The sequence below is a fragment of the Chlorocebus sabaeus genome, chromosome 12 (genome assembly GCF_047675955.1).
Source record: "Chlorocebus sabaeus isolate Y175 chromosome 12, mChlSab1.0.hap1, whole genome shotgun sequence".
Lineage (NCBI taxonomy): Eukaryota > Metazoa > Chordata > Mammalia > Primates > Cercopithecidae > Chlorocebus > Chlorocebus sabaeus.
Genome location: NC_132915.1, coordinates 56,742,858 through 56,757,510, shown reverse-complemented (window position 1 = coordinate 56,757,510; position 14,653 = coordinate 56,742,858). Strand labels below are relative to the sequence as shown.

The 14,653-nt window shown below is 40.6% G+C and overlaps 1 pseudogene; it reads left to right on the top strand.

Annotated features, from left to right (window-relative positions):
* Window positions 1-11,434: 11,434 nt before the first annotated feature.
* Window positions 11,435-14,187, top strand: LOC140713076 (melanoma inhibitory activity protein 2-like; annotated as a pseudogene).
* Window positions 14,188-14,653: the final 466 nt, after the last annotated feature.

Sequence of the window (14,653 nt, the reverse complement as noted above, 5' to 3'; positions counted from 1 at the left end):
GTATATGGCAATTATTTTCTTCCAAACTAATGCTTGTCTTTTTATCTCTGTTTATGGTATCTTTCATACTATGGACGTTTTTATTTTTTATTTTTATGTTTATTTATTCTTCAATTCTATACATGTTAATTATACCTAAGTTATTGTAATACCCTTAAAGCCAAGTTCTACACATATATTTCACTTGCTTTCCCAATAGGTCTCTGAGGAACACATTTTTTTTTTAATCACTTTGTTTCATCTTTTTTAGGTGATGATCAATTATTAAGGAGTTTGAAATAATCAGTTAAAAGGAATTCTTCAGATGAATAACGTAAAGACATTTCTCAGGTCAGAGCATTGGTTGGTTCACATATTCAGGATCAGTGGCCTGGGTGGGCAGGCACTGGGTGAATGGACAGCTGCAGGTTCTGGAAGAGAGCCCAGTTGGATATGCAGTTTCCAAAGATCTTCAAGGCAGACAACTGAAGGGAAACCATGGGAAACACCTGCCTTGGGCCATCTAAGATGAGATGATAAAGTAAGGAAAGAGTTGAGCCCAACACAGTGATAGCCAATCTGAAAGCAGGCAGAACTGACAAGACCAAACAAGGAGGTGGACCGGCAGCAGGCAGCCAGCCACCACAGGGACAGCGTGTACACTAGGGACAAGCTCAAGGCTACAGGTAGTTCAAGGCTACTAGGGTGAGAAGAGCAGGAAGTGAGTTCTATACCAGTGCTTCTCAAAAGCTAATGTGTATCCTAATCACCTGGAATTCTTGTAAAAATGCAAATTCTGATTCATTGAGTCTGAAGCAGGGCTTAAGATTCTACATGCTTAACAAGATCCTAGTTGATGCTGACACTGCTGGTCCCTGGAGCTCTCTTTGAGTAGCAGGCTTCTGGAAGCCTTGTGTAACTAGGCACAGAGAAGTCTCACTTATCAAATCTGTACCAAAACAGGAAAAATAATGTGGAGAATAATGTGATGCACACGTCAGAGCATGAGGCAGTTACTTTGTCCCTGAGGTTGTGCTCTGGACAGCTTCCTAAGATTGGATAGGCTGATTTTGTGCGTGGGGGTCCCGGAGGCTTAGGCCATGGGAGAGACAGGACTGCAGAGGCTGGGAGACAGGCAGAGACAGAACAGTGACATCCTGCTGCTTTTGAATTTGCACATTCTGTAGAATAATAACAGCAGTAAACTGCTACACAATATCTATTCTCAGCATCTTGAAGCCCTTTCACATATTGTTACTTTCATTAATGGGGCCCTTTGCTGCTATTTGTACTTTTCTCTTCAGCTATCCACAATATGGCTTTCCACACCTCCATCGGACAGTGGCCAGATGAAATAAAATGTGCCAGAATGAAAACTTGTTCATTTGTCTACTTTTTGCCAAGACTAGACAGGCAGGAAATTGAATGTATTTTTACAGAAAAGTTTTTCAAATCTTTTCCCCCCATGTGGCTCATTTAGGTAAACTAAAAGGCATAAGACCCATCTACAACATGAGTACCCACTTTTTATTAGAGAAGGAACATAGTACTTTAAAAATAAATACATGAAATAATAAAAAGGAAAGACAAAGATAATGAAGGCGGTACATGGTACCAAATTTTTGTATCCCGTAATAACACACGAGTAGATCACTATTAAGTAGCTTTGTGATATATAGGAAATATTAAAATCTACAGATATTTGCATTATTTCCTTTTGAAAAGCACCATTTCACAGCCTTTCAGGAGGAAACCCATTGCCCACAGGAACTCACGCATTCCATGCTTTGAGGATCACTAGGTCTAAGAAGCCTTCCTTGGAGGTTCTAGCCTCCAACCTTTATTTTAATAAAAGAAGCTCCACTTTTATCTGTTTCTGTGTCAGACTACCACACAACATTGGGCTTAAAGAGAGGTTTCCAGGGCTAAAGCAGACTCTGAGGATCGCTAATTCAGAGTTCAATTTCTGTGTATTATCTCTGAATTTGACTTATTCACACTGGACTATCACTCATAAATATAGATAATACAGAGTTAACTATTTAAATTTATAAAGAGAGTATTTCCCCTTTTTATGAGTAAAACATGCTGCCAATTACTTGGACCACATACTGATTCATAAATACTAAGAGCTTTGTAATTGGGAATAATAAATACAGACTAATGAAGCATCTCAAAAGGGAAAAGACACAGGTAATCTGAGAGATTAGGCATTCATGTTAGGTTAGGTTTTGATCATTGTTTGTAATCACAGTTTCATTGCAGTGCATCTATAAATCCATGTCCAGAAGTATGAAGTGGTTCTATAGTAAGAATAAGATGCTATAGATACTGGGACTAAATAAGACACTGTAGGTAATGACATAGACTTCAAGTCTTATTGTTGATGGGAAGAGGTCAATAATGGATGACATAATATACTAGAGCAATGAGAATTATTGAATGTTTTCCAGAGTTACTTGTATAATTGGCCATAACAGCAAACAAAAACAGTTTCTGATAGCAAAATGATATACAGTACTAACAAAAGTGAATCTTGAGGTGAACCTTCTTTAAGTTTAAATAGTTTACGCCCAACCTTTTCCATAGCAGAAGAGCCTGAAAAGTATCTTTCGGTAGAATGCTAGTGCTTATGAGGTTTTTCTTAAGATATCATTTTTCAATTAAAATTTATTTCACAAAAGACTAACATCCTTGCCAGCCCTCAGGGCGGGAGTTGATTCAGGCTGTGTCCAAGGGCAACAATGAGTGAACTCACCCTCAGAATCATGTGAGCATTTCTGAGATGTTTTATGAAAGTGATACCAACTTCATTATTAGGATATTGAGTCCCTATTTCCTATATTCAATGTCCTTTCAAGCCCTAACTTTGTCTGGGTTGAAGGCAAAGATTCAAATAATCACATTTGTCTTTGATAACTGAAACTGGGAGAACTGGGACTGTCTCAAGAGTTCTACATGACTGTAGGTTGCAAGTACTGTGGTTGCATCTCCAAATATTAACCAATCCCAGGTGACAATTCAATGGAGTCTCCTGAACTGTGATCCTCATGTCTCCAGTGAAGGAAATGTGTAAAGGGGATTCAAAAACCCCTTTTGGAGGAATAGGAAACTTCTGCTTTCCTTCCTTTGGTAACATTTGCAATAGAACAAAAGCTTTTTCAGAATGGAGCAACCAGATCCTTTTTTGGGGGAATCAGCTTAAATGTCCATTCTTCTCATACTACTTTTACCTATGTGATCCTATTCTTTTCTGCTGTGGATTGAATCATGTCCCTCAAAAAGATAATAAATTCAAGTTCTAATCTGAGGTCCTGTGGACATGACCTTATTCAGTATTAGAATTTTTGCAGATACAATTAAGTTACAACGAGGTCATACTGAGTTAGGGTGGGCTCTAAATTCAATGTGACTGATGCCCTTATAAGAGGAGAAAAATTTGAACACAGAGGCAGACACACAGGGAGAACACCATGTGACAATGGAGGAAGAGGATGCATTTATGCTGCCACAAGCCAAGGAACACCAAGGATTGTCAGCAGCCACCAGAAGCTAGGAGAAAGGCATGGCACTTCATGCCCTCTGAGCCCCCAAAAGGAGCCAAGACTGCCAATACTCTGATCTCAGACTTCTGGCCTGAACAGTGAGAGAATAAGGTTCTGTTGTTTCAAGCTACCCAGCTCCTGGTATTTTGTTACAGAAGCACAAAGAATCAAGTACATTTTCTTTCTCAGCACTTGTGATAATTTGATTTTCTCTTTACTTAGTGGTTGTTTCACACCTATTTCCCCATCGGACTGTAAGCTTAAAGAGACCTGGATCTGGCCTGTCTTAACCACTGTTGATTCATTACCAGCACAGTGCCTGGCCCCTGGTCACTGAATAAACGTTTGTTGAGAGAATGAATGTGCTTAACGAGAAGTACAATTTATCTATTAGGCCAAGTTCAAGGTTCCTAACAGCTCAGCTGTGAAAGATACCTCTCCTTTCAGTCATCTTTCACATATGTCCCTGATAAATGTATTATTTGTGTCTCCTCCTGACCCCTAAGTTTGTTTGAGGGCAGGACCCTTTTTTGTGCATCTGTAGAGCTTCATAGTACCTAACATACTACTTTGCATATATAATAAAGGTTCAATAAATATTCATTAAAGAAATAAATGAAATGACTGTTTTCTAAGATGTTACAACTAGATTGAAGATATTTAGCTCATTGTTTAATAATAAAACTATGGTTAATTATGGTGTCCTGCGCAAATATGGTTATAGTTTGTTTTTTAATTAATATAAGCATGTATGTGCATTATCAGTATGCACAATTTGTGGTATGAGTGTTTTGCTTCCCTGCACATAGACCATGGAAATCCTGAGAAACAAACTACCACCCCAGAGCAAGTATCTAACACAGAGACTTTTAATCCTTAAAGCTTTTCTATAACCAAGCAATGATTTTTCAAATGCAATACCACTGATATGCAGACATATTTATTGTCTACTCACAAAGCCATTCCTCAATATCATTACAACATGCCTCTTTGAATGTCATTAAAAACCGATGTCTCAATTTTCTAGGACGAGTTGCCTGAAGTTCTGCTTGAAAACTGGTAATAGAAAATACAATTTCTCAACCCCTTTGGCCTTTTAATTCTGTTCTACAACCTTGCCAGTTCACTTTCAAAGTCAAGGGATGCATCTTGCAAAACCATGACATCTTTTGAGTAACTCCTTTTGTTCTTAACACATATTCCCAGGAGCTTAATAAATATTGTTTTTGCAGCTTGTTTAGTGGCAAAATAATGAGTCCTTGGTGTATGCTTATCCTCTGCTTTGCTATTAGAGAAGATATATTCAGACTGCTTTAAACAAAACTCAATTCAAGGGCAGGGAGCAGTCCTAAAACCTGTTAAAATTCAAATATTTGGTCACTGTATGTGCAGCATGTGTGTTCTAGGAAGGCCTATTATTTTAAAAGATAAATTGAATCTAGTTGAGAAATTAATGTCATCTGAATATATTAATAACTGAAATGCTCCCAAGTTTACAAAAAGCCCTCAACGAAACTGTGACCTTGTATAGACAAGGGCCTATGGAAGGACAATTTTAAACCATCTATTTTTTTATTTCCTCATGAGATATACAATGTAAGTACATTAAAGCTGATGAATGAATTGCAGTGCAACTTTTCCTGCCTCTTTTGCCTTTCATTTTTCTATATTTCAAGCTTCAGTGGAGTGATAGATTTTGTGCTTTACCACATTGTCCTCTGATTGCTTCCCATGGTTCCTCCTTTTCCTAGTGAATCTTTGTTTTACTGGTGGAAAAATCTACATCTTTGTATCTTGGCATTTTACTTTCGCGTTATCTCATAGATTTCACTTCAAGTTGCTATAAAGTTATCTACTTTTATTTTTAACTAATATTATTTTTAATAATTAGAAAATTATTGAACAGGTACAGTAGCTCATGCCTGTAATTCCAGCACTTTGGGAAGCTGAAGCAGGAGGATCATGTGAGCCCAGGAGCTCGAGACCAGCCTGGGCAATGCAGGGAGACTCTGTCTCTACAAAATATAAAAATGCATTAGCCAGGTGTGGTGGTGCATGCCTGGGGCCCAGCTACTCAGGAAGCTGAGGTGGGTATTGGGGGAAACCCCACCCCCAATATTTAACATGGGTTCTTTTCTATTTCCCTAAGCATCTCAGCTGGCCTGAGAAATAAAGGGAAAGAGTACAAGAGAGAGAAATTTTAAATCTGGGTGTCCGGGGGAGACATCACATGTCGGCAGGTTCCATGATGCTCCCGAGCCATAAAATCAGCAAGTTTTATTAGCAATTTTCAAAAGGGGAGGGAGTGTACAAAGAGGGTGTGGGTCACAGAGATCACATGCTTCACGAGGTAATAAAATATCATAAAGCAAGTAGAGGCAGGGCGAGATCACAGGACCACAGGATGGGGCGAAATTAAAATTGCTCATGAAGTTTCGGGGACACATTGTCATTGATAACATCTTATCAGGAGACAGAGTTTGAGAGCAGACAACCTGTCTGACCAAAATTTATTAGGCGGGAATTTCCTCATCCTAATAAGCCTGGGAGTGCTACAGGAGACTGGGGCTTATTTCATCCCTTCGGCTTCGACCATAAAAGATAGATGCCTCCAAGGGGGTTGTTCATAGACCTACCCTCAGGGCGCATTCTCTTTCTCAGGGATGTTCCTTGCTGAGAAAAAGAATTCAACGATATTTCTCCTATTTGCTTTTGAAAGAAGAGAAATATGGCTCTGTTCCATCTGGCTCACCGGCAGTCAGAGTCCAAGGCCATCTCCCTTGTTCCCTGAACATTGCTGTTATCCTGTTCCTTTTTTCAAGGTGCCCAGATTTCATATTGTTCAAGCACACATGCTCTACAAACAAGTTGTGCAGTTAACGCAATCATCATAGGGTCCTGAGGTAACATACATCCTCCTCAGCTTATGAAGGTGACAGGATTAAGAGATTAAAGACAGGCATAGGAAATCACAAGGGTATTGATTGGGGAAGTAATAAGTGTCCATGAAATCTTCACAACTTATGTTCAGAGATTGCAGTAAAGACAGGTGTAAGAAATTATAAAAGTATTAATTTGGGGAACTAATAAATGTTCATTAAATCTTCACGATTTATGTTCTTCTGTCATGGCTTCAGCCGGTCCCTCCGTTCGGGGTCCCTAATTTCCCACAACAGGTGGGAGGATCACTTGAGCTGGAGAGGTTGAGGCTGCAGTGAGCAGTGATTGCACCACTGCACTCCAGACTGGGTGACAGAGTGAGACCCTATCTTGAAAAAAAGGAAAAAAAAAAAAGATTTTGCTGGCAAGATGGCTGAATAGGAAGAGCTCCAGTCTGCAGCTCCCAGAGAGATCGATACAGAAGGCAGATGATTTCTGCATTTCCAACAGAGGTAACTGGTTCATCTCATTAGGACTGGTTGGACAGGGGTTGCAGCCCTGGAGGGTGAGCAGAAGCTGGGTGAGGCATTGCCTCACTCAGGAAGTGCAAGGGATCTCTCTCCTAGCCAAGGAAGCCGTGAGGGACTGTGCCATGAGGAACAGTGCACTCTGGCCCAGATACTGCACTTTTCCCATGGTCTTTGCAACCCACAGACCAGGAGATTCCATGTGGTGCCTATGCCACCAGCGCCCGGGGTTTCAAGCACAAAACTGGGTGGTCATTTGGGCAGACACCAAACTAGCTGCAGGAGTTTTTATTTTCATACACCAGTGGTGCCTGGAATGCCAGTGCGACAGAACCATTCACTCCCCTGGAAAGGGGGGTGAATCCAGGGAGCCAGGTGGTCTGGCTCAGCGGGTCCCACACCCACAGAGCCCAGCAAGCTAAGATCCACTGGCTTGAAACTCTCGCTGCCAGCACAGCAGTCTGAGGTCAACCTGAGATGCCCAAGCTTGGTGTGGGAAGGGGTGTCCACCATTGCTGAGGCTTGAGTAGGCAGTTTTACCCTCATGTGGTAAACAAAACTGCCTAGAAGATCGAACGGGGCAGAGTCCACCACAGCTCACCAAGGCCACTGTGGCCAGACTGCCCCTCTAGATTCCTCCTCTCTGGGCAGGGCATCTCTGAAAAAAAGGCAGCAGCCTCAGTCGGGGGCTTATAGATAAAACCCCCATTACCCTGGGACAGAGCACCTCAGAGAAGGAGTGGCTGCGGGCACAGCTTCAGAAGATTTAAACATTCCTGCCTGACAGCTCTGAAGAGAGCAACAGATCTCCCAGCACAGCGTTCAAGCTCTGCTAAAGATCAGACTGCCCTCTCAAGTGGGTCCCTGACTCCCGTATCTCCTGATTAAGAGACACCTCATAAAAGATAGCTCCACCTGACATCTGGCAGGTGCCCCTCTGGGACGAAGCTTCCAGAGGAAGGAACAGGAAGCGATCTTTGCTGTTCTGCAGTCTCTGCTGATGATACCCAGTCAAACGGGGTCTAGAGTGGACCTCCAGCAAACTCTAGCAGACCTGCAGTAGAGGAGGCTGGCTGATAGAAGGAAAATTAACAAATAGAAAGGAATAGCATCAACATCAACAAAAAGGACATCTACTCAGAGACCCCATCCAAAGGTCACCAACATTAAAGAGCAAAGGTAGATAAATCCATGAAGACGGGGAGAAACCAGCGCAAAAAGGCTTAAAAATCCAAAAACCAGAAGGCCTCTTCTTCTCCAAAGAATCACAACTCCTCGCTAGCAAGGGAACAAAACTGGACAGAGAATGAGTCTGATGAATTGACAGAAGTAGGGTTCAGAAGGTGGGTGGTAATAAACTCCTCCAAGCTAACAGAGCATGTTCTGACCCATGCAAGGAAGCTAAGAACCTTGACAAAAGTTAGAGCAATTGCTAACTAGAATAACCAGTTTAGAGAAGAACATAAATGACCTGATGGAGCTGAAAAACACAGCATGAGAACTTCGTGAAGCATACACAAGTATCAATAGCCAAATCGATCACGTGGAAGAAAGGATATCAGAGATTGAAGATCAACTTAATGAAATAAATTGAGAAGATAAGATTAGAGAAAAAAGAATGAAAAGAAATGAAAAAGCCTCCAAGAAATATGGGACTATGTGAAAAGACCAGATCTATGTTTGACTGGTGTACCAGAAAGTGACGGGGAGCATGGAACCAAGTTGGAAAACAATCTTCAGGATATTATCCAGGAGAACTTCCCCAACCTAGCAAAAGAGGCCAACATTTAAATTCAGGAAATATAGAGGACACCACAAAGATCCTCCTTGAGAAGACCAACCCCAAGACACATAATCATCAGATTCACCAAGGTTGAAATGAAGGAAAAAATGTTAAGGGCAGCCAGATAGAAAGGCTGGGTTATCCACAAAGGGAAGCCCATCAGACTAACAGCGGATGTCTCTGCAGAAACTCTACAAGCCAGAAGAAAGTGAGGGCCAATATTCAACAGTCTTAAAGAAAAGAGTTTTCAAGAATTCAAAAACAGAATTTCATGTTCAGCCAAACTAACCTTCATACGTGAAGGAGAAATAAAATCCTTTACAGACAAGCAAATGCTGAGAGATTTTGTCAACAGCAGGCCTGCCTTACAAGAGCTCCTGAAGGAAGCACTAAACATGGAAAGGAACAACCAGTACTAGCCACTGCAAAAACATACCAAATTTTAAAGTCCATTGACACTTTGAAAAAACTGTATCAACTAACAGGGAAAATAACCAGCTAGCATCATAATGACAGGATGAAATTAACACATAACAATATTAACCTTTAATGTAAATGGGCTAAATACCCCAATTAAAAGACACAGACTGGCCAATTGTGTCAAGAGTAAAGACCCATCAGTGTACTATATTCAGGAGACCCATCTCACATGCAAAGACTCACATAGGCTCAAAATAAAGGGATGGAGGAATATTTACCAAGGAAATGGAAAAAAAAAAAAAGCAGGTGTTGCAATTCTAGTCTCTGATTAAACGGACTTTAAACCAACAAAGATCAAAAGAGACAAAGAAGGGCATTACATAATGGTAAAGGGATCAATGCAAAAAGAAGAGCTAACTATCCTAAATATATATGCACCCAATACATGAGCACCCAGATTCATAAAGCAAGTTCTTTGAGACCTACAGAGACTTAGACTCCCACACAATAATAGTGGGAGGCTTTAACACTCCACTGTCAACATTAGACAGATCAACATGACAGAAAATTAACAAGAATATTCAGGACTTGAACTCAGCTCTGGATCAAGTGGTCCTAATAGACCCCAAATCAATAGAATATACGTTCTTCTCAGCACCACATTGCACTTATTCTAAAACTGACCACATAATTGGAAGTAAAATACTCCTCAGCAAATGCAAAAGAACGGAAATCTTAACAAACAGTCTCTTAGATCACAGTGCAATCAAATTAGAACTCAGGATTAAGAAACTCACTCAAAACCACACAACTACATGGAAACTGAACCTGCTCCTCAATGACTACTGGGTAAATAACGAAATGAAGACAGAAATAAAGAAGTTCTTTGAAACCAATGACAACAAACACACAATGTACCAGAATCTCTGGGACACATTTAAAGCAGTGTTAAGAGGGAAATTTATAGCACTAGATGCCCAAAAGAGAAAGCAGGAAAGATCTAAAACTGACACCCTAACATCACAATTAAAAGAACTAGAGAAGCAAGAGCAAACAAATTCAAAAGCTAGCAGAAGACAATAAATAACTAAGATCAGAGCAGAACTTAAGAGGAGAGAGACATGAAAAACCCTTCAAAAAAATCGACAAATCCAGGAGCTGGTTTTTTGAAAATATTAACAAAATAGACCACTAGCCAGACTAATAAAGAAGAAAAGAGAGAAGAATCAAATAGATGCAATAAAAAATGATAAAGGGGGTATCACCACTGATCCCACAGAAATACAAACTACCATCAGATAATACTATAAACAACTCTACACAAATAAACTAGAAAATCTAGAAGAAATGGATAAATTCCTGGACACATACACCCTCCCGAGTCTAAACCAGGAAGGAGTCGAATCCCTGAAGAGACCAATAACAAGTTCTGAAATTGAGGCAGTAATTAATAGCCTACCAAAAAAAAAAAAAAAAAAAAAAGTCCAGGACCAGACGGATTCACAGCCAAATTCTATCAGAGGTACAGAGAGGAGATGGTACCATTCCTTCTGAAACTATTTCAATAGAAAAAGAGGGAATCCTCCCTAACTCATTATATGAGGCCAGCGTCATCCTGATACCAAAACCTGGCAGACACACAACAAAAACAAGAAAATTTCAGGCCAATATCCCTGATGAACATCAATGCGAAAATGAATCCAGCAGCACATCAAAAAGCTTATCCACCAGGATCAAGTCGACTTCATCACTGGGATGCAAGGCTGGTTCAACATACCCAAATCAATAAACCAGCAAAATATCACAAGAACAGAAAACCACACACCACATGTTCTCACTTATAAGTGGGAGTTGAACAATGAGAACACTTGGACACAAGGAGGGGAACATCACACTCCAGGGCCTGTGGGGAGGTTGGGGGATAAGGGAGGGATAGCATTAGAAGAAATACCTCATGTAGATGATGGGTTGACGGGTGCAGCAAACCACAATGCAATGTGTATACCTAGGTAACAAGCCTGCACATTCTGCACGTGTACCCCAGAACTTAAAGTATAATAATAAAAGGCGCTGCCTCAGGATGTAAAGTGGAACAGAGGGGCCAGGGTGGGCAACGTGGGCCTGTGAGACCTTTGGTTGCCCCTGTCCCAGCTCTCCCCGCAGGCAGCTTGGCAATGGTCCGCTCTGTTTGCTGCCTGCAGATTTGGGTTCCAGACTGAAGGCTGTGTGTTCTCTGCGGCTTATTGTGGCCCCTGACAGGCCAAGTTTACTTTGGCAACTGCCAGAGAAGCCTTTGCGCTATGGAGGAGTCTGGGGCTACCCCTCAGCCGTATTTGGGGCTGGTCCTGGAGGAGCTAGGCAGGGTTGTGGCAGCACTGCCCGAAAGTATGAGACCAGACTCTAATCCTTATGGTTTTCCATGGGAGTTGTTGATATGTGCAGCTGTTGTTGGATTTTTTGCTGTTCTCTTTTTTTTTGTGGAGGAGTTTTAGATCGGTTAGGAGTCGGCTTTATGTGGGAAGAGAGAAAAAGCTTGCTGTAACGCTTTCTGGACTAATTGAAGAAAAATGTAAACTACTTGAAAAATGTAGCCTTCTTCGAAAAAAGTATGAAGGCTATGAAGTAGAGTCATCTTTAAAGGATGCCAGTTTTGAGAAGGAGGCAGCAGAAGCACAAAGTTTGGAGGCAACCTGTGAAAAGCTAAACAGGTCCAATTCTGAACTTGAGGGTGAAATACTCCGTCTAGAAAGAGGTAAGAGAAATCTAAATATTCTGAACAAGGTGAATTGATGGTGGATATTTCCAAAAGGATACAGTCTCTAAAAGATGAGTCAAAATCCCTCAAATCACAAGTAGCTGAAGCCAAAATGAACTTCACCATATTTCAAAAGAATGAAGAATGACTGAAGATAGCAGTAAAAGATACTTTGAATGAAAATTCTCAACTGCAGGAAAACCAGAAACAGCTTTTGCAAGAAGCTGAGGCTGGAAAGAGCAAGTGAGTGAACTTAATAAACAGAAAATAACATTTGAAGACTCCAAAGTACACACAGAACAAGTTCTAAATAATAAAGAAAATCACATCAAGACTCTGAACACTTGCTAAAGATGAAAGATCAGGCTGCTATGCTTGGAGAAGACATAGCGGAAGATGATAACTTGGAATTAGAAATGAACAGTGAATCGGAAAATGGTGCTTACTTAGTTAATCCTCCAAAAGGAGCTTTGAAGAAACTGATTCACGTTGCTAAGTTAAATGCTTCTTTAAAAACCTTAGAAGGAGAAAGAAACCAAATTTATAGTCAGTTATCTGAAGCTGATAAAACAAAGGAAGAGCTTACAGAGCATATTAAAAATCTTCAGACTGAACAAGCATCTTTGCAGTCAGAAAACACACATTTTGAAAGTGAGAATCAGAAGCTTCAACAAAAACCTAAAGTAATGATTGAATTATATCAAGAAAATGAAATGAAACTCCACAGGAAATTAGCAGTAGAGGAAAATTACCAGTTAGAGAAGGAAGAGAAACTTTCTAAAGTGCATGAAAAGATCAGCCATGCCACTGAAGAGCTGGATCTATGTAAGCAAAGAGCTGTTCTGAAAAGTTGGATCAATAGAAAGCAAGCCAAAGATCTTGAAGAAGAATTGGAGAGAACTATTCATTCTTATCAAGGATGGATTATTTCCCACAATCAAAAAAGCACATAAGGCCGGGCGCGGTGGCTCACGCCTGTAATCCCAGCACTTTGGGAGGCAGAGGCGGGCAGATCACGAGGTCAGGAGATCGAGACCATCCTAGCTAACACGGTGAAACCCCGTCTCTACTAAAAATACGAAAAATTAGCCAGGCATGGTGGCGGGCGCCTGTAGTCCCAGCTACTCGGGAGGCTGAGGCAGGAGAATGGTGTGACCCTGGGAGGCGGAGCTTGCAGTGAGCCAAGATCGCACCACTGCACTCTAGCCTGGGCGATAGAGCAAGACTCCGTCTCAAAAAAAAAAAAAAAAAAAAAAAAAAAGCAGATAATAATTGGTTGGCAGCTTGGACTGCTGAAAGAAACCTCAATGATTTAAGGAAAGAAAATGCTCACAACAGACAAAAATTAACTGAAACAGAGTTTAAATTTGAACTTTTAGAGGAAGATTCTTATGCCCTTGATGTTCCAATTACAGCATTTGGCAGAGAGCATTCCCCACATGGTCCCTCAACATTGGGTCGGCCTTCATTCAAAACAACAGTTTTTCTCTATTCTCCAACCTTATTGGAGGGTCCACTCAGACTCTCATCTTTGCTTCCAGGGGGAGGAGGAAGAGGCTCAAGAGGTCCAGGGAATCCTCCGGACCATCAGATTATCAATGAAAGAAGAGAATCAAGATGTGATAGGTTAACCAATCGTCATAGGGCTTCTTTTGACACTGGGTCCCTGTCACCTCCATGGGAACAGGACCGTGGGATGATGTCTCCTCCACCAGGACAATCATATCCTGATTCAGCTATTCCTCCTCAAAGGCAAGACAGATTTTATTCTAATTCTGGCACACTGTCTGGACCAGCAGAACTCACAAGTTTTAATATGACTTCTTTGGATGAAATGAATGGGTCAATGCTTTCAGAAATGGAATCCAGTAGAAATTATACAAAAGATGACCTTGGTAATTTAAATGTGTCTGATTCATCTCTCCCTGTTGAAAATGAAGCAACTGGCCCTTGCTTTTTTCCTCCACCTCTTGCTCCAATCAGAGGTCCATTGTTTCCAGGGAATACAAGGGGCCCATTCATGAGAAGAGGACCTCGTCTCCCCCCACCTCCTCCAGGAACCATGTTTGGAGCTTCTAGAGATTATTTTCCACCAAAGGATTTCCCAGGTCCACCACATGCTCCATTTGCAATGAGAAATATCTACACCGAGGGGTTTTCCTCCTTACCTCCCCCCAAGACCTGGATTTTCCCCCTAACCCCCACATTCTGAAGGTAGAACTGAGTTCCCTTCAGGGTTGATTCTGCCTTCAAATGAGCCTGCCTACAGAACATCCAGAACCACAGCAAGAAACCTGACAATATTTTTGCTCTCTTTAAAAGTAATTTTGACTGATCTCTTTTTCAGTTTAAGTAACTGCTGTTACTTAAGTGATTACACTTTTGCTCACATTGAAGCTTAATGGAATTATAATTCTCAGGATAGTGTTTTCTAAATAAAGATGATTTAAATGTGAATCTTATGAGTAAATTATTTCCATTTTATTTTATTCTAGATAATATTTATTTTATTCTAGATAGCTACTTTAATTTTATTAACTAATCCACTATTATATAACAATAATGGGAGTTTTATATATGTAATCTTGCAGGTAGGGAGGCTTTAAATTATAAAGACTGTGTCTTTATGCCAAGAACTGTATTTACTGTGGTTGTAGACAAATGCAAAAGTAATTTTATCCTTAATTAAATAAATTTTGGTTGATTTTTTTAAAAAAAGAAAAAAAAGAAAATGATTAATCTGTCATTGAGGTGCATTATCAAT